This window comes from Nuphar pumila, chromosome 7, assembly GCF_984573655.1.
Source record: "Nuphar pumila chromosome 7, dmNupPumi1.hap1.1, whole genome shotgun sequence".
Taxonomy (NCBI): domain Eukaryota; kingdom Viridiplantae; phylum Streptophyta; class Magnoliopsida; order Nymphaeales; family Nymphaeaceae; genus Nuphar; species Nuphar pumila.
Window position 1 is genome coordinate 12,233,958 of NC_143255.1, and position 21,749 is coordinate 12,255,706.

General features: G+C 39.9%; 1 non-coding gene and 1 pseudogene across 1 annotated transcript; both read right to left on the reverse strand.

Moving 5' to 3' along the window:
• Positions 1-3,922: 3,922 nt before the first annotated feature.
• Positions 3,923-4,654, reverse strand: LOC149831164 (protein P21 pseudogene; annotated as a pseudogene).
• Positions 4,655-20,973: 16,319 nt separating this feature from the next.
• Positions 20,974-21,046, reverse strand: TRNAR-CCG (transfer RNA arginine (anticodon CCG)). Its single transcript has one exon. It is a non-coding gene; the product is annotated as a tRNA-Arg (tRNA).
• Positions 21,047-21,749: the final 703 nt, after the last annotated feature.

Consider the following 21,749-nt stretch of genomic DNA (forward strand, 5'->3'; position numbering starts at 1 on the left):
TCGACGATGACACTCAAACCAGCAAGGCTTCCTTCCATGCCTCAATCTAAAAGCTTTGGAATCCTCCATGCAGTACGGACAAGCCAACCTCCCATGTGTGCTCCAACCAGATAACATACCATATGCAGGGAAGTCACTGATTGTCTATAGAACAGCGGCCTTCATGTTGAAATTTTGTTTTTTGTGGGCATCATACGTGGTAACACCGTCATCCCACAGTACTTTTAATTCATCAATCAATGGCCTTAGATATACATCAAGATTTTGGCCAGGTGAGGTCGGACCAGGGATCAACAGAGACAAGAAAAGATTTGGACGTTTCATACACAAGCTTGGTGGAAGGTTGTATGGAGTAACAAATACTGGCCAACATGAGTATGGAGTTGATCTACCCCCAAATGGATTAAATCCATCTGTACATAGACCGAGTCTAACATTTCGCACTTCCATTGCGAAGTTCTGATGAGTACGATCAAAGTGCTTCCAAGCTTCAGCGTCAACAGGATGCGTGATCTTGTTTTCATCGTGTCGAACTTTATTTGCATGTCATCTCATGTGTTTAGTTGTCCTTGAAGACATATACAATCGCTACAATCTAGGAGTGATAGGAAAGTAGCGGAGCGACTTGTATAAAACTTCCTTTGATCTCGTGCTACCATTGCCTCTTGTCTTTGGCTTGAACCGAGGATGCCCACATGACGGACATGATATGTCGTTTTTCTACTTCTTAAAATACAACATGCAGTGATTTGGACAAACATCAATCTTTTTGTAACCCATACCTAGAGCGTTGACTATAACTTTCGCACAATAGAAATTTTGTGGCAATTTATCATCTTTAGGCAACATACTCTTCACAATCATGCATAAACGGTCAAAACATGATTGACTCAAATTATACTCGGACTTCAAATTCATTAGTTGAAGAACTGCAGACAAGATAGTGTGACTCTCACAACCGTTCCAAAGTGGCTCATCAGCATCTCTAAGTAAATCATAAAATCTACTAGCTGCATCGTTTGGTGATTCTTCATCTATGGCAGTTCTTACATCACTAGAACTCATAGCAGAACCCAGTTCTGTTCCTGCGACATCAAATATCAAATTCGTATATCGATTATCGTGCACCACATTCACCCGTGCATCAAAATCGTTTCTAAATTCTTCTCCATGAAACGTCCAGTTCTGATAATCACTCACAAAACCCTTCCTGTATAGGTGATGTCTAACGCCATGAGGTTCTACAAATCGATTATTCTTACAAATCTTGCAGGGACACCTAATCCGACCTGTGGGATCTACTGTACTGACACTTGCCGTTGCAAATTCAATAAAACTGTCAACACCATCCATATATTCATGCGATAACTCATTGTCCACTATCCTACGGTACATCCATTCACAGTTTGCAGTCATTTTGTCGTATGATGTTGCGAATAGTATCCTAACCAGTTAAAAGAGAACCATCAGAATGCTATGATGAAGAAAATATCAAATTTATCATACAATATATGATGTCATACAATCACAAGAATTATGATACATGCATTGATAACTTAATATTTTCATGTGCAAACTATTCATGACACGATACATTCATTTGAAATATGCTTTCAGTATACAATTTCACATGGTAGACATAATCAAATTGAAAGTAACTACATGTAAGCATGGATACAATCACATCAAACATTGCAATACATTGAAATAATTCATATCAAACAAATCTCAAACATGTACCTGCAGCAAACACACTTCAATATCCCACTAACTACTACCATGCCTAGCATGGACTCCGTACTCCAAAAATAAGAACACTTCCATATTCATACATTAAAATCATGCTCAGCATAATCTCCGAACTCCAACAAAGCAGTCCTAGATATCAACAACTAAGTGAGTGTGTGAACAATAAAGTGTTACATTCAATACATTAAATAACATGTGATGCGCTTGCATCACTTACTCACCACGGGTATTTACCCGATTTGCATTGTTTTTGTCACTTACTTACCACGGGTGGCGGGGCACAAGCGAGTTCCGTTGAAAAATCTGCACAAAAAAACACTGCTTTAAAATGAAGTCACCACGGAAAAAAAACTGTTCTAGCAAGGGGTCGACTCCCCTGCTGTTCCGGCAGGGGGTCGACCCCCTTACGGAACATAGGGGGTTAACCCCCTTACGAAACGTAGGGAGTTAACTGACCCCCTGTTCGGGCAGCGGGTCGACCCCCAGCCTGTTATGGCAGGTGGTTAACCCCCTGTCGGGGTCGACCTCCTACCCGGGGTCGACCCCCTGCCCGGGTCGACCCCCTACCGGAAAGGCAGAGGGCAAGGGTCCCCTGTCGAAAAACGCAGGGGGTTAGCCCTCTGCAAGAAACGCAGGGGTTAACCCCCTGTCGGAAATGGCAGGGGACGCAGGGGGTTAATCCCTTGCGTTTTTCGACAGGGGGTTAACCCCCTGCGTGAAAACGGGGGTTAACCTCCTGCCGGAAACAGCAAGGGGTTAACCCCCTGCCGAAAACGGGAGGGGGTTAACCCCTTGCCGGAAACGGCAGGGGGTTAACCCTCTGCGTGAACCGGGAGGGGGTTAACCCCCTGCGTTTTCCGGCAGGGGGTTAACCCCCTGCCGGAAACGGGAGGGCGTTACCTTTCTCCGGGCGGCGGACGGTGGGACCGGCGGGAGCGGGACCGGTGAACGGCGGGAGCGACGAACGGTAGGAGCAGCGAAAGAAGAAAATGAAAAGTTGTCTGGGATTAGGGTTATTCGAAAGTTAGCGACGGATTCATTCCGTCGCTAAGCCAACGTAAAATCAAATTCGCGAAAATAGCGACGGATTATATTTTGTCGCCACATCTGTCACTATTTAGCGACGGACTAGGTTCCGTCGCTAACGTCGTCAGTAAATGGTGCGATCGTACCGACAAAACAGTCTGTCGCAACATCCGTCGCTAATTAGCGACGGACTATCTTCCGTCGCTATTTTCATAAGATTCAGTAATAATAGCGACGAATATTTGTCGCTCGACAATCCGTCGCTAACTAGCGACGGAATCTTTCCGTCGCTAACGTCCGTCGCTAACAACGTATTTTCTTGTAGTGTTTACTGAGAAACAAGCTTTCTTTTGATGTGAAAATATAAATATTTTGTCATCAAATTTTAGTATAATATATACCATTGATTTTTTTACATTTTTAAAATACACATCTCAGCATAAAAATTCTTAATCAAAATACACGTTCTCTATTGAGTAAACAATGATACGCATCTAACAGTTTGGATCAAGCAAAAAATACTTGATACAATTTTCGGAGGGTCCTAGTGACCAAAAAAGAGGTAGGACCATCCCCTTCTCAGCAAGAGTTAGAGTATGCATGCACTACGAGAATGAGATGATCCAACAGTCTATCTAACCCAATTTTGCTGGTATAATTTTGATTCTTCTTTCAATATGAGACAGGAGACTGAAGTGGAGCATTCTTATTTATTTCATCATATAGCAAAAAAGGTTATATCCTATGACATATGAGCATCATATGTAGATCCTGGCCATCCAACCAAATGCATCTGCATAGTTGTATTTTGATCCTAACCATCCAGCCGAATGCAACTCCTTGGCCATATTCATACATATGATCCAGACCGTCCAATTGCATTCAGTTGGACAGCTAGAATCTACATATGATGTACAGCATCATATGACATAGGACACAACCCTTTTTCGTCGTTTCAACTAGAATTAAAGAACAAAAATAGAGGAACATTACGCATGAAATGAGTGCACAAAAGCGAACCAGTTCTTCTATTCAAATATAAAAGAGAGTTTTTTTATTAGTAAGCATACGAAGTACATTTATTTGACCTTGTTTCCCAAAGCAAGGCAACAAGGGTGCAACTATATGCTTTATTTACTTCTAGGTATAGCAAGATCCATATAACCCAGTCTTTAAGTTGTTTCTAAGGGCAAAAGATGACTCTATAGTCAGTATTAGAACAAGTGAATGTGCTAGTTTTATCATCCTTTGGATAGCTGTAAGCATCACGACACCTATCCTTGAAAAACTGGGAGTAGTTGGTGGGTCCACAATTGTTCGCGGACGACCCGGTGCAACAGTACTGGTCCTGCCTGAACGTAGTGCAAGGGTTGTTGCACCCGCCGGGCACGCGCAACTCGTTGGGACACTGGCCGTTGATGTCGGCATTGCAGGTGATTCCCCTGCAGTTGCTTACAGGGTTGAATGCCATGGGGATGTTGAATCCATCCACAAGGGATATGTCAAAGAAGTCAAGGTTGTTGAATTGGTTGAGTGCATACTCAGCCAGTGTGTTAGGTGGCCGGCCAAAGGCTTGGCAAGCCAAGAGTCCACCGCAGTCTCCTGTTTGGCAGCCGCCCCGGCCGCTTCCATCGAAGTTGCAACCAGTGCGACCCCATATGCGTGCCATTTTGGTGCCGGGGCTGACGCTAATGGTCCAAGACTCGCCGGGGTTGAGCTGGCGGCCGCCTCCGGGAACGGCAGCAGCCCAAAGGGTGTAGGGGCATTGGTTTCTTATCTCAAAGTTGGCTCCATGGGTGATAGGGGAGAGTGAGATGAGGGTGATGAAGAGGGGGAGAAGGCTCAACATGGCTTTGTGCTTCTGTTTTTTTGCTGGAATGGATGAAATGGGTAGAAGGTTAATGGGGGTATTTATGGAAGCAGATCAGGTCACGCTGAAAATGAGCGTTTTTGCTCATGCGGCCATCGTGACCGTCTGTTTGCATTTTGGATGAATGCCACGTGGTTTTGTTGACTTTTGAACTTTTTAAAATGCAAATCGGATAACTACGATGTCAGCATGAGCAAAAACGGTCATTTTCATGGCCTGATCTGCTTTCGGTATTTATAGTGTTGGATTGGTTGCTTGCGTATTGTAATTGAATTCTTTAAGGGAAGAGTGTAACAGAAACAAGAGCAGGTGGCTGTTTCAGATAGTGACAACCAAAATTTCAACAAAAAGCTCAGTCTTCAAAGTATGTAAACAGATTAGATTTATTGCACTGGTAGCGGTCAATTTACTCCCTTTGATGAGTCGGTCGTAGAACACTGCATTTTTTACACGCATAAGCCGCATCCAATGAGTGATATTGGACATGTATAAATCCTAATAAATTAGTTAATTTTGCACTGTCAATTTTACAGCCTAAATACTGAAGCAAGGCCACAGTCAATTTTGCACCTCTTGGCCTGTATCTTGGAAGTCCGAACCATAGCAGTGGTTTCTCCTTGGGTAATAAAAAATCAAGAAATTATGAATGCATGTACACCATTAATTTATCAACGGGTGCTCTGCATGCGTGGTTGGTAAGAGCTGTAAGTACACGTCTCCTTGTGGTGGGACGTTGCAGGTTCAAACCCCAGTGGTACGTTTAAGAATATTTGGAGCCAATGAATAACAGGGGCATGACATGCATTAAATCAAACTTCAGCAGGGAAAAACATCAGCTTCCATTTTCCAAGAGGGAAATTTCCTGGTTCCATCTTGCTAATTAACACCTAAAGGCGAATCTTTAATTACATGCATATGCATATGTATGCATGTACACCATCAATTTTCACTAGCTGGCACAATGTAAACATAACCATTTCTCTTGAATTCCACATCAAACGGTAGTCATGACTTGGTCATGTTTATCGTGTCATATACGGAAGCCCTGGCCTTGAATTCCACATCGTTCAGTAATTTGGACTTGTTTTTTTCCATGCTTTTTAAAAGCAACAAGGTAAAAGAGAAAAGGAAATTGATAAACTGATCATGGAAGTCTACTATTTCATGTATCTGCAGCCGCATCGAATATAAAAATGATCAAAATAATAAATGCAGTCTCCCAACCGAGATTGCTGCTCTCCAACGTGCCAGACCCTCCAATGTGATGGTTTTGAATTATTCATAATGACTTTTTTTTCAGATATTTTATCCAAGATCAGTTTGCTCTTGTTATCACCTCATATTCAACAGCCAATTCTACAAAAGTAACCTGTGTGGTCAATAAATTCATTAAGCAAAGTTACACAGGCTATAAACATTGATTTTGGACAATACCCTTTTTATGGCGTATTCCAGTCACTTGCACACAGCCACCTTACTCTTACTCTGCAGAATTTTTTACTAGGAGGATTAAATTATCCTACTTTTACTGCTGAGGATGATAGGTATTATCCTACGTCTCCTGCTTAGAATTTTGATGTTGCAACTACCTCTATAATTAAGAGTCCGGATCCACTCATTCCTTAGTCATCTCTATCTTTAGACCCCTCTTTGGGATTTCATTGATGCCCCACGAGTCTATTCTTACGGTTGAGAAAATACAAAAACTTGTGATTTGAAAAAGTCATATTTTTTCCTAAAAAAAGGTATGTCCCACGAGTCTATGCTTATTAAATCAACTATGTAAATTGTAGAAGGCTGATGCATAAACTAACAAACTTAAACAATATCGGGTTGAGTCATTGCCAAATATGAAGGAAGCCATGAGCTGACGATATTCAAGGGGATTAGGAAGAGAATCACCAATCACAAAGAGAAAGTTTTCCCCCATAGGCAGCTGAAGTGGTAACAGGCTTGCATCCATCCATACGAAAATGAGACAAAACATTCATAGCATATTTTTATTGAGAAAAATAAACTAAACTGAACTGTATGTGGATTGCTACATTAAACCCGGATTCATTTGTTCATTAGAATTCACAATGTGACAGATCACTTAACCCCAAAAAAATACTCCTACATATAAATCAATATACCATGTTGAAATATCAAATCATCTCTACTTTCTTCCTCTTAGGTTTACCTTTGCTTTTTTCATCTTGCCTAACACCATGTCTTCACATACAGATATTCTTTTTACCTTTCTTTTAATTAAACTTTTATTTTGATGAAATTTTTATATATTTAAAAATATGCATTACATCATGTCCTAATTTCCATAAATTTAGTATCCGTATCTTGTGTAATATCCCTGTCTATGTGACATTAAATATATGTTGACAATCCGCTTGATATGGACAGGAAGCCACTAAATTGCGAACAACTATATGTGTAGTTTACTAGCTTCACAGAATATGTGTAGGCTTTGTTTGGATGGTGGAAGCGAGATGGTGCCAATGGAGTGGATAGATGGTCACACTCGATCCACCTTGCAATTAATGTCCCCATGGGTCCACTCATCTTTGTCTGCATTTCACATGGTTGGTCAGTCCCCCAAAGGACTACAATTGATGATCTTGGTCATTAGGATGAGTCACATACTGATAGGGTTCAAAGTTGGCTAGCTTGACCTGAGACGATAGTGACAAATATCGTGAGATTTATGAAAAATCTTGAGATAATATTGAGAGAAATTATCTGAAAGTTAAAAACAATAATTTTTTGTGATATTTTTCAAAGTATTATGATTTTTTTGTTAAAACATAAATATCGTGATTTAAATGCAATATTTATGTTTTCAACAGATATTTATCATGAAAAATTATGTGATTTTTATTTTTAAATATTTTTTATTTATATTTTATTATAATACTATTTTTATATTTTATATTTATTTTTTATTGTCGAGTTTTTGCCAAAAAATTCAAGATTTTCAAAAAACAAATTCTAATTCTTGTGAGTTTTTAAATGCCAATATTTGGACATTTTTTTAACTTTTGTCACTATGCTTAAGACTGCCAAGCTCTGTGATCACCAATTCAGACACAATTGAGAGAGGATTATGGCAGAAGTGGGGGTGGGCAACCGGCCCGGGCTGCCCAATGGGCCAAGCCGACCAGGCCCACTATGGGCCGGGTTTGGGCCAGGATTTTAGGCCCGGGCTCATTAGGAACTGGGCCGAAACCCAGCCCAGTCCACTAGCAAGCCGGGCCCGGGCTGGCCTGCAGGCTAATGGGCCGGCCTGCAGGCTAATGGGCCGGCCCGCAGGCTTCCGGGCCGGCTGATGGGCTTGAGTTATAAAAAAAAGTTAAAGTAATTTTTATGGAAACTAGAAAACACATAGTAACTTGGGTACATGGAAACTTGTTAATTACTTTGAATTACCTAATTAATTGCATTAATTTTAAGAAAAAATAATTAATTGCGCGCACAGTTGGCTAGGATTGTTTTATTTAGGAATCGTCTTATTTGGGCCAGCCCGGACCCAGCCCTTTTCGCATTGGCCCATTGAGCCACTGGGCCCGGCCATGGGTCTCTCTCTCTTCAAACCCGAGCCCGTTAAAAACCGGTCCAAAACCCGGCCCAATAGTAAATGGGCCGAGCCATTGACCGGACCAGCCCGGTCGGCGCGATGCCCACCCCTAGTCAGAGATGCCTGGGATGGCTTTTGTCTTAAAAATGGACGACACCCATCGATGAGTGTGGAGGGCTCATTATGAGCCGTTCATTTTAAACCATTCTGGTAATGTATGCGTGAAGGGCATCGGGGAAAATGCTTCAAGTTTTTTTTGTCGGCATCTCAATCAGTGGTTTTGATGCTCGTTCTATTTTAGATCAACGGCATCCAAGGGGGTTCCGACGATATTACATTAGAGCTTGCTCTGTACTCATCGTGTCACATTGAGATCTAGATGGATGAATTGTCTTGATCTAAATTGATAGCTCATAAAGGGATCTGGAAGCTGATGCTTGATTTATGTGTGCTTTGGTGTTTTACTCCAGATATGATGAAAGGCATAACTCTTTTAGGTTGATCATTAAACCGGCAGGGTCTGGATTTACTGTTCCTTTTGTAGGTACTAAATTATCGTTCGAGCCTGTGCTCTGGATATGTATAGTTTAGGCTATGTTTGATGGTTTGTCCAGGAACAGAACATTTGTTCTATTGGTTCTGTAACAATTGTTTCATATATCCGTTGTTTGATGACGATGTTCAGATAACTTGGACAGTCATGGATAATGGGTGGAATTACTTCGACGACCAGAGCAAACATCCCACCTGTGAAAGAGGGCGAATGCCGTTTCCAATGAGAAGAAGACGAATGTCGCGGCGATTACCAGCAAGGAGACGATGAGTGCCTTGGAAAATCCTACCAGTCCGCTGGAGGTTGACGACAGGCGTCCTAGGTTCGGGACGTCGTCCGCCTGTGGCCGAAGAAGGGAAATGGAAGACGCTCTATCGACGATAGCCGAGAACGTGTGCCGCTGCGAGATCGGAATGCCTCACCGAAAATGCGTGCCGCTACGAGATTGGAATGCCCCACCACAAGGTCATCCGCTCGACGATGGTGGTCGATGTGGTGACGGCGAGCGAGATCACTGTAGCCAACTGCGGCGATTCTCGGGCCGTCTTGTGCCAAAATGGGGCTGTCCTCCCCCTTTCCTCCACCAATTGCTATCGTTTTTCGATGATTTCTGCGGGCCTGATGGTTTGTTCGCTTTGGTGATGTTGCAGTCAGACGAGCTCCTCCAGATCGAAGAGGCCGGCAGGGGCGTCATCTACTGGGATTGTTCCCGCGTTCGGGTGAGGAGAGAGAGAGAGAGAGACCATCGCCAACTATGGTGATTCCCGTGTCGTCTTGTGCCAGAATGGGGCCGCCATCCTCCTTTCCTCTATCGTCCCCCTTTCCTCCGTCTCCTTGCTATCGTTTTTCGTGGGAGAGAGATGCATCAACGGGTGCAGCGCGCCTATCGATGCATTTTTTTTTTATCGTTCTGCCCGTCCCTATTATTTTTGCAACGGGGAGGCATGTGGAACAAAAAAGACAATAGATAATAGACATGGTGGACGGCGTTCACCACGTCCCATGTTTGTTAAAAAACATGAGCTTTTTGTGATTTTTATCTGCGCGACATGCGAGATGTGTCGTCAAACCCTTAGGTTACTTAAATGATAAAATGGATCAATTTTAGATATGACCCGTTTTGTTGATAGATCCATAATGGAGGTTCAGAAAGGGGGAGGAAGGTTGATACTAAAGACCGAACAGGGGGAAGACCGAGGAGGGTTGGATCCTTCAAAAAAAAAAAAAACCCTAGTTCCAACTATGTTTTGTTGGGATTTTTTATTTTCTGCTGAAGCTAAATGAGGATTCATCCCTACATTTGGAATGATTGCTTCAAATAAACCAGCATGGGATAAAGGGGGAACGATTCTGTTCCCATTCTATGCCCTATAAAAAGGGGGTTTCATAAGCAACCCAATACAGAGTGAAAAATAGTTTTCACATACAGGGAAATACGAGAAAGGGTTTCCCATTCGAAGTATTTTCATCCGATCACGGGAATCGGTCCTGCTCACCAACTGCATCCGGTAGCCTGCGCTTGTGGAGGGTCGCAGTCCGACTGAGGAAAAACTGCATCCTCTACTCCAGCCACCACCAGTCTGGTTTTCCCCTGCTTCAGTCGACCTCCACCTACAACATTTATACAATGGCGGCATCAGGTACTTCAGCCCCCTTGTTTTTCTGTTTTTACACAGATACAGTTTCTGCTGTGTATTTTTTCTGTTTGTACGCAGGCTGCCCATAAGGAACTCCCCAACAATGGGTTATGGGCCCACACCTTGCATCTGCTGCGCGGGGTGTGTCCCGGTCGCCTGGCAATGCAGGTCATCGTGGGGCAACGCTATAGCTGGTCGTTGGCACCAGCGACTGTCGTCGTAGAGCGACAGAACAAAAAAAAAGAAGGGGGGGGAGGGTTTGGGCTTTTACCTGTGGTCGTTGGGCTGCAGGAGCATCAACCATTGCTGGTGGAAGTCGCAGACTATCGTCGATCTAATGGTCAACAACGCACAAGGGTTTAAAAAAAAAACGTTTTTCCCTGTCTCCTCTATCGTCGAGCGAGGAGAGGTGCAACACCAGTTCGGGCTTCATAAAGGTCGCCGACAGGTGTGGTGACATTGGTCGTCGGCAGGTGACATGGGTCGATGGCAGGCGACATGGGTCACCGACATGCGACATGGGTCGCCAGCGGTGATTTGGGTTAACCCTAACCCCCTTTTGCAGAAAATAGGAAACCCTTGGGTTTTCTATTTTACAGTTTCATTTTTAATCAGATGGAACCGAATCGGGTCTGTTACCTGTTCAGACCCGGATCCAGTTCATGCTGGGTCTGATCCAGATCAAATTAAAACCGGGTCAGACCCGGGTCTAATTATATACCGGGTCCAGACCCGGATCAAGTTAAAATCGGGTCAGACCCGGATCTGATTATATATCGGGTCAGACCCGGATCAAGTTAAAACCGGGTCAAACCCGAATCTGATTATATGTCGAGTCCAACCTGAAACTAGTTCAAGTCGGGTTCGAACTGGATCCAGTTAAAGTTGGGTCTGACCCAGATCCAATTTGAACTGGTTCTGACCCGAATCCAGTAAGGTCCAGGCACTATTTGGCCTGAACAGGATCAGAGACTGATTCGGTCCCCTTTCGGGATCGATTCAGAGCCATTTTGACCGGTTTTGAGATGCTAAGACCCTATTTTCATAAATATAAGAAAATACAGAGATTTTGGCATACAATTATAGGATTTTTATGAACTTTTGTTCATACTTCACACCAGTTCATAAGGTTCAAAACCGGTTCATACCCTTGGATAACCAGTTCGGGATTGTTTCAGATCTGCTCAAAGTGCTTTTAGACTGGTTCCTGCTTAAGGACCCAGGGTTTTACCCATTTAAGCATTTTTTTGTTATTGTTCATGCATTTATTTGAAATTATGCATACGTAAATGATTGTTTAATATTAGCATTAAGGATAGTTAGATGACTTAGTATATTCACGTCACCAAAGTGACTGAATACATGTATATCGTCAAAGAATTTCAACACTATCATGCAGTTTAAGCCAACTCATATCTATGAAATATACTGGAGGAAAAAACATTCGCCAGCATATTTTGGAAATGAGGAACATAGCGTCTTAGCTAAATGACATGAAGCTAACCATCTCTAATTCTTTGCTAGTGCATTTAGTTCTAGGGTTCTTATCCTTGGAGTACGGACCTTTCAAAATCTCTTACAACACACATAATGATGAATGAATGTTCAATGAACTTATGTCCAAGTGTGTTGAAGAAGAAGAGAGGTTGAAATGGGAGAAGGTGCAGAGTGCACATATGGTTTCTCATGCATCCAATGTAGGACCAAGAAAGAATGCAGTTAAGAGAAATGCTAGGAAGAAGCCAACAGGGGATAAGACATCCCAAGGTAAACAATCTGACTCTGATCTCATAAAGTGTTTTTTTTTTTTGCAAGAAAAAAAGACACACGAAGATAGATTGCATAAAGTACAAAAAGTGGTTGGAAAAGCAAGGTAATTTGTCATTTGTTTCTCATGAATGTAATTTATTATAAATTTCTGAAAATAACTGGTGGATTGATTTTGGTGCTACTGTTCATATTTTCAACTGTCTACAATTGTTTCTGAGAAGAAGGAAACCAACAATGCATAAGAAGAGCATCTATTCAGAAAACAAGATGCGTTCATATGTGAAGGGTGTTGAAACCTGCAAGATTACTCTAAATACATGCATAGTTTTGGATCTTCACGATGTCTTTTATATTTCATCATATAGTAGAAACTTAATTTCAATTTCAAAATTAGATAAATTTGGATATTGTTTTAAGTTTAAAAATTCTAAATTGTTCATTTAAAGAAATTCAATTGAAATTGGTTCTGCATCAGTTTATGATGGTTTGTATAGATTGAATGTGAAGATCCAAAGTCAGGAGTCCTTGAATTCTGAATACGCATTAGTTGAAAATAAACGTAGCTTGATAAATGATAGATCTTAGATGCTTTGGCATCGAAGGTTGGGTCATATATCTGAAAAAAGAATAAAGAGACTTGTAAATAAAGGGATCTTGAAATCTCTAGATTTTACCGACAATGACCCATATGTTGATTACATAAAGGCTAAGCATACAAACACATATAAAGAGGGTGTCAAACGCAGTAGTGAGATATTAGAAATAGTTCGCACAGATATATATGGACCCTTTTCTCCTTGTTACACAGATGAAAAATATTTTGTCACATTTATTGATGATTGTTCTCGGTATATGTATTTCTACTTGATCTTTGAAAAATCTGATGTTTAAAGAATTTAAGAAAGAAGTAGAGAAACAAATCGATAAAGTTATTAAAATAGTTAGGTCTGATAGAGGTGGTGAATATTATGGTAGGTTTACTGAGATGGGGCAACGAGAATGACCATTAGCGTGATTTCTCAAAGAGGAAGGCATTGTGTCCCAATATATCATGCTTGCTAGTGCCTATCAGAATGGTATAGCTGAAAGAAGAAATTGAACGCTTAAAGAAATATTCAGAGCTATATTGAATTTTTCAACACTTCCCATTAAGTTGTGGGGTGAAGCCTTAAGGACAGCTGTGCATATTTTGAATAAGGTACCTACAAAATTTGTGCCTAAAACTCCTTACGAGTTGTGGATATGTAAGAAATCATCTTTGCCTTATATGCACATATGGGGATGTCGTGCAGATGCTAAGTTGTATAACATTCACATTAAAGCCTTTGATCTAAGAACAACCAGTGGATATTTCATTGGTTATCCAAAAAGATCAAAAGGGTACAAGTTTTATTGCCCATCTCATTCACCACAGATCGTTGAAACAAATAAAGCAAAATTCTTAGAAGATGGTTCAGTAGGATTAAGTACACTTCAAAACCTTGGTTTTGAGGAAGTACATGATCCAGTTTTATCATCTGTTAAGGAAAACACTGAGAAATACAACATTATTATTCCTAATGATGATGTGGTTGATCATTCGGTTGTTGATGCACAAATCCAAAGTGAACCTATTGTGGACAATGCGAAAGAGTACGAATAGAATAATCAGGTTCAATCTGAACCTGAAGAACAACCAGTTTGAAGATCCACAAGAATTATGAGATCTGCCATACATCCTGATTATGTGGTGTACCTTCAAGAGCCTAATGATTTCATAGATATGGATGATGACCTATTGACTTTTATGGAAGCTGTGAAAAGCAAACAATTTACACAATGGATATAAGTCATGAAAGAAGAGTTAGACTCTATGGCTAAAAATCAAGTGTGAAATCTTGTCAAGTTACCTAAGGGAGTAAAGTCCATAGGGTGTAAATGAGTCTTTAAGACCAAGAAAGACTTCAAAGGTAACATAGAGAGACATAAAACAAGATTGGTTACTAAAAGATTCACCCAGATGGAGGGCATTGACTACAATGAGACATTTTCTCCTATCTCAACTAAAGAGTTAATGAGGATAATTTTGGCCCTTGTAGCTCATTATGACTTAGAGCTACACCAGATGGATGTGAAAATAGTGTTTCTCAACGGGGATCTGAATGAAGAGGTATATATGGATCAACCTCTTGGTTTCTCTAAAAATGATCATTTAGTTTGTAAGCTCAACAAATCAATATATGGACTTAAACAGGCCTTCCGACAGTGGTATATCAAATTTTTCCAAGTCATTATGACTTTCGAGTTTACAGAAAACATTATTGATCAATGTATACACCTTAAAGAAAGTGGGAGTAAGTTCATTATATTGATGTTGTATGTGGATGAGATTTTACTTGCAACCAACAATATAAAGTTGCTTTCAGAGACAAAATAATTTCTTGCATCACATTTTGATATGAAAAATATGGGTGGGGCTGCTTATGTTCTTGTCATTGAGATCCGTTGAGACAGAGCAAAAGGTTTTCTAGGCCTCTCCCAGATATCCTATATAGATAAGGTGTTAAAGCGATATGGGATGGAGAATTGTTCTCCTAGTTCAACACCCATATCAAAAGGTGACAAGCTGAGCCTAAAGGATTATCCACAAGACGATATTGACAAAGCACAGATGAGTGCTTATCCATATGCATCAGTTGTTGGCAGCTTGCAGTACGCGCAGACATGTTCTCGACCAGATATTTCTTTTGCAGTAGGGGTGCTTGACAGATTTTAGTCTAACCCAGGTATACCCCATTAGAAAGCTGTCAAGAAAGTCTTGCGGTACTTGCAAGGGACAAAAGACTATATGTTGACATATCATAAAGTTAATCACCTCGAGGTCATTGGCTACTCAGCTGCAGACTTAGAAGGATGCCTTGATAGTAGAAAGTCTACTACTGGGTATGTCTTCTTACTTGCTAGGGGCGCGATCTCTTGGAGTAGTGGGAAGCAGACGACCACTGCTGGCCACAATGGAGGTAGAATTCATAGCATTATACGAGACTACCTCGCAGGCTATATGGTTAAAGAACTTCATATCACAGTTAAAGGTGGTTGATTTCATTGGGAAGCTACTGAAGGTCTACTTTGATAATGAAGTTGTGGTGTCCTTTTCGAACATCAACAAAAGTACTACATCATGTAAGCATATGGAATTGAAGTATTTTGTTGTTAAAGAAAGGACGGAAAATCATTTAGTGCATATTGTTAATATTGGTACCAAAGAGATGACCGTTGATCCTCTTACTAAAAGGTTAGCACCAAGATTATATTCTGAACATGTAATGATGATGGACTTATTAAACTCTTTTTGATATATGCATATAAATAAAGTGATCACTTTCAGTTCATGATTTCCATTTTTTTGTTGTTAATCTCATAATGATTAGAGCTAAGAACCTATAGAATAGAATAAAAAGGTCATTCTATTCATCAAGTTATTCCCATAAGGTTTTTTGGTTAAAGGGTTTATTGTCAGATCAAGTGGGAGAATATTGGATTAACCACTATGATTTACGTGGTGGTTATCCATGATGTGCATTCATGCCCACATCTGGAATGATCGCTTCCGATAAACTAGCATGGGATAAAGGGGAAACAGTTCTGTTTCCATCCTGTGCCCTATAAAAAGGGGGTTTTATAAGCAACGCGATATAGAGTAAAATACAGAAGGAAAAATAGTTTTCACATACAAGGAAATATGAGAGAGGGTTTAGAGTCTTACCTCTCCATTCAGAGTATTTTCATCCGGTCGTGGGAATCGGGCTTGCTCATAGACTGCATCTGGCAGCCTGCGCTTATGGAGGGTCGCAGTCCGGCTGAGGAGAAACCCCATCCTCTGCTCCAGTCACCACCAGTCCGGTTTTCCCCTGCTCCAGTCGACCTCCACCTACAATAGTTATACAATGGCGTTAACAGGTACTCCAGCCCCCTTGTTTTTCTGTTTTTACTCAGATACAGTTTCTGCTGTGTATTTTTTTTTGTTTGCGCAGGCTGCCCATAAGAAACTCCCAACAGTGTCGTCTTGTGCCAGAATGGGGCCGCCATCCTCCTTTTCTCTATCGTCCCCCTTTCCTCCGTCTCCTTGCTATTGTTTTTCGTGGAAGAGAGATGCATCAACGGGTGCAGCGCGCCTGTCAATGCATTTTTTTTAGCGTTTCGCCTGTCATTATTTTTGTAACAGGGAGGCATGTGGAACAAAAAAGACAATAGATAATAGACATGGTGGATGGCGTTCGGTGCATCCACCGTCGTCCCATGTTTGTTAAAAAACATGAGCTTTTTGTGATTTTTATTCGTGCGACATGTGAGATGTGTCGTCAAACATATCCTTAGGTTACATAAATGATAAAATGGATCAATTTTAGATATGACCCATTTTGTTGATAGATCCAGAATAGAGGTTCTGAAAGGGGGAGGAGGGTTGATGCTGAGGACCGAACAGGGGAAGACTGAGGAGGGTTGGATCCTTCAAAAATAATAAAAAAGAACCTTAGTTCCAGCTATATTTTGTTGGGATTTTTTATTATCTACTGCTGAAGCTAAATGGGGCATTCTGAATTTTTTATATCCTTAAAAAATAAATAAATAACCTAGTTCTGACTAAGATTTTGGTTTTTTCGGGGTTTGGATTTTGGGTGAACACTAATGGGGCTTTCCGAATATCTATTCAATTTGTGTTTGTAAGAAAAATGCATGATAAGATAGAAATTTAGATTTTTTTAGTAAAATTTGCAATATATATATATATATATATATATATATATATATATATATATATATATATATATATATATATATGTGTGTGTGTGTGTGTCTTAGTGTCCTGTTTTTTAGAATTTTTTATCGAATGCGTCATGTATCGGAATCACGAATTTGTATCCTCCTCCTGTGTCTTTGTGACATACTAATTAGTAAAATATATAGGATACATCTATAGATTCAGACTAAGCAAATATGCAGGTACATGATTTTTTAAGTTATTTAAGATGGTTTAAGAGATAAGACTGTTTAGAACTTACGTACCCCTCTTTCTATTTCTTTCCATATATATAATAATGATATCATTGAAAAACATGATCCAAGGGTCAGATTGAGTAAAAAAAAAATCACTATGTTGAATACATCTACAGGGTCAGATTGAGTAAAAACAACTTGCACTTGTGAGTTTCAACTCATTGATACCTTATGCACATCCACACCAGTGGCTTATTCATTAAGTCTCTAGTGCGCATTTATAGTATGAATCAGTTGAAACAAGCAATATCTTATTGCTTGTGTTTTTTCAAGTGTATGCAAAATCTGTTGTGTACAAGTTTTTTTGGTGATTTTAAAATCAATAGTTGTAAATGCATCAAATTTTCACAACTTAAAAAGTTTTTTTTCGTTGAAAAACATGATTCAAAGGTTGATCTCTAACAAATTGATTAAGATTAACACATCTTCAGGGCCAGATTTAATGAAGACAACTTGCATCTATGAGTTCCAACCTAATTGATACCATATGCACATCCTCACCAAAGACTTATCTATGTGTGCCGGGGGGGGGGGCACTTTCCTATCATTTTTCCACTATAAATTATTTTGGACCCAACCTAACTTTCTCATGGAACCTCCTAAATCATCTTAAACAATTTCTTTCGTGTATTTAAAAGAGGGGGAAAACGTTTTTTTTCTTATATTTAAAGAGGAGAAACCCTAATTCAGGTTGATGGGCATAGGAGAATGAAGCTCTGCCATATGGACATCGTCAAACATGCAGAATTTTGCTACCCCTTGCGAAATTCATGGAGAATTTTGAAACCCCGGTCCAAAATTCTGAATTTATTATGGGGGTTGCAAAATTAGTAGGAATTTTCACATCTATATTACCAAAATCGCCTACTCCTTGTGAAGTTCGTCAAGAGTTTCACGTTGTTGATTGCGAAATTTTTGAAATGTTTGTAGAATTCACGAAGTTTCGCATGTAGTGATGCCGAATTTTTTTCAGCGTACGAAATTTATGTTGTGTTAAATGTGACGTTTTGTTTCTGGCTACTTTTTGGTGACATACATCGACAACACTTCATCGACGGTACTTTATTTTATCATTGATTTTTTACCTACAAAATAAAATAATTCAAAAAATTCAGAAAAGAGCATAGATTCTAGACAAAAGAATCTTTCTAATGATATTTTATTCACTAAAAAATGACAAACGAGCATTGCGATACAACCCAAGAACATTCCTAAAATAAGAGATGAACAAACGCATATGAGCCTATCCCAGTGATTTATGCTATTTTTTTGGCCAGCTGTGCCAAAAATTTAGAGTAACAAAAAAAATAACAGAAGAAGATCATGATGTTAACTTTTCAAAGTCACCAAGATCATATCATTCTGATGAACGGCTGGAAAGAAATGCCTTCTGAAACACAGATTATTCGATTGTAATAGTCTATAGAACAATTTTCTATTCTGATTTTGGATCTTAGAAACGAGAACTTTAGAGGGGATTTTGGTTCTAACTCGAAACAGAAAAGTTCAGTATATGTGTCCCAGCTTTTTAACGACTATAAAAATATGGGTTTTCAATGTCAAATGACTGAGATATAGATCTTGTTATGCAGATTTTTGAGAAAATTCACGTGGGGGTTGCGAAATTGGTGAGGTTCGCACACGAGAAGGGTAAAAAAGTCCTAAAAATGAGAACCTGCATAATTGTTTGTTTAGCAGATTTGGTAAATTGTGAGACATTTTTTAGAAATGCATCAATTTTGTCATACATGGTCATTTTTTATATACTATTTGTATCTTTTGAGAACTGGGTCAGTTCAAGACTAGCTCAAGAACCAGGTCTCGATTGGCCTTATCTAGTTGGATCTAGGTCTATGTTGGTTCCGGCATACAGCATACAGGGTCCATGATTGATGAGGATTGCCCAAAACGATGGTTTTTAATCTTTTTATTTTCTTTTCATTTTGATATGTAATATTTGTTGAGCCTGTGCCCAATCTGGATCTTGGTGAGTAATTTCTTCAATAGATTAGGCTCCTGGTCTTATTGGGTCTGAGACACTATTCGGATCAGGCCCTGCTCTGTGTGTGCGCTCATATGGATCCCTTTCTATCACACGTAAGCAGGTCAGACCACATCCAATGTCTTGACAGCTCCAGAAGAACACACCTTATATCAGTTAGTTAAACAGGTTGGAGTTTCGAACCAGATCTAAACCATATTGTCAATTTGGTCAGTACACATATGAATCTGGGTCAGAATCAGATCTAACCAGGTCCTTTTTACCTTTTCAACATAAAATTCCATAGAATTTATCCATTGATTTTCACCGGATCCAGTAGTAAAGGAACTCAGATCATAACCGGATCTAGTCCTCCCGAATTGTATCTGGATCACTCTTTAAAAGTTGGATATCCATTGGTAGGTCAAGAATGAAACGAACCATATCCAACCTGTTACGTCCATAACTAGCACAGAAAATGGATCAGTCATGATCTGAAACCTCCCATTTTTATCATGTCTTCAAATAATTATAAGCAGATCCAAACACAAGAGTAATGAAGTCCAGCCATGTCTAGTCTGACTCACGAAGTCTTCAGTCAGCCTAAGAGTTGAGCCAGCCAGGTTTTATTCTACTACAGCTGATCCATCTCCATATCAACTTGAAGTTACACGGATGTGGATCTAGACCCAACCCCGACATGGTCGAATCTCCAGTCAGTATCCAATCCATTATCTAAATATAGATCTGAGTCATATGAAAATATATTGCATTGTTTTCTAACTAAACAGAGTTAAATCTGTTCTGTTTAGCTCGGCAGCAACAGATCCATACCCAGACCCAGATTCACGATGCAGGTTTGCGTCCCTCGGAGAGCAAATAAATTAGCCTGGATTGCAAACGGAGCGGGGTCCACCGAACTCTTTTGAGGTTATATTATACCAGATGGCCCTGGCAACTTGCCACACAGGGGTAAAAACGGATCGGATATTGGATTAATTGTGGCTGATCCAAAGACCAATCCGGTGTGAATGAGACCTGATGAGGTAGACATGGTGGCATAACATTTTTTCGGTAAGTATTGGCGAAAAAAAACTCACGATATTTTGAATTTTTTATAAATCTCACGTTTTTTTGACAAAAAGGCAATTTTTTAAATTTTAAAAATTAAAAAACAATTTTTAATTATTTTTTACAAAAGAGTATTTAAAATTTTAAATTGAAAAGCAAAAAATTAATTTCTGCTGATATTTACCCCAAAAAACGGCCAGCTAATGTCTTGCTGGGTAGTGTCGAATCCGGATCCAAAATTTATATGGTAATACTAGATCCAGTAAATACAGCAAGAGAAATGTAGTTTGTATGTATAGATTATAAATGATTTGGTTTGAATCCAGATGTAAATATGGATCCAACAGAAAAACCTTGATGCAGGTCTGAATCCAAAAAAAGGACAATCACATAGGTCTGAATCCAAAAAAGGGACAATCACATAGGTCTGAATCAGATATCATTGCACATTTGAAACTTATCTTAAGATCCATATCCAAAAAATATATATGTTGGATCAGGATCAAAGGTCATGGAATCCAATCCCTTTGCACCCAGAATGCTTCACAATGACACGTATGTTAGGGGTAAAGATTCGTGGATGGATAGAGAAAGTCTCAGCCAACTCCTTTTTCTGAAATATCAAATGCATTCTTTTAATATAGGGAGAAAAATTTTTAAATTTCGCCTATAAATAAAAAAAAAGTTAAATGAAAGAGAAACATAAAACGACCGAGATGGGACTCGAACCCACAATCTCCCGCTCCGGAGGCGAGCGCCTTATCCATTAGGCCACACGGTCTGTGATGTGCTATTGGACATGAAGTTATTTATTTATTAAAATTTTAAAAGTGATCTCCAGCATTGGCACTCGTGCAGTCGTACCACCTATCAGGCTATCAGATACTGGCTGCGAATGGTTCGGATTCTGATGGATCCGATCCATCCCTTGCCAGAATGAGGCGTTGTCTACAGCGATGAGGTCCAAATGCATGGATCTGTTATGCGTTTAGACTTTAGGCCCTCATTCCTAAGACCTGGAAGTATTACAAAATAGGTTTGCCAGGTTCGAAATGGATTCCCTTTCTTTTCTCTGCTTTTTCTCAATCTAGGAAAATATTGAACAGATCTGGAGCAGAATGCAGTTCACATGTATTGGATTTGGATCAATGTCTAATTTCATTATCCATTTCGCCAGTCCAGATGTGATCCAGACCAGTCGAGTCTATATCTGAAGTCCAATTGATTATCTGATCCATTACAAGGGTGCGTCCTCCTAACTAGGGTAGGCAAATGGATTGGACACAGGCCAGATCATGCTTGGTTCATTTCAAAATTGTATCCAAATACAAGTTGTGGTCCAAATGAGATACGATAATGTAAAATTGAATGAGTATCCGAAATTATATGTAATACTAGATTCGGTAAAAGAATGCCAAAAACCATCTTTTTTATCTGCGACAAGTACAAAGAAGATTGGATTTGATAAGGATGTGAACATAAAT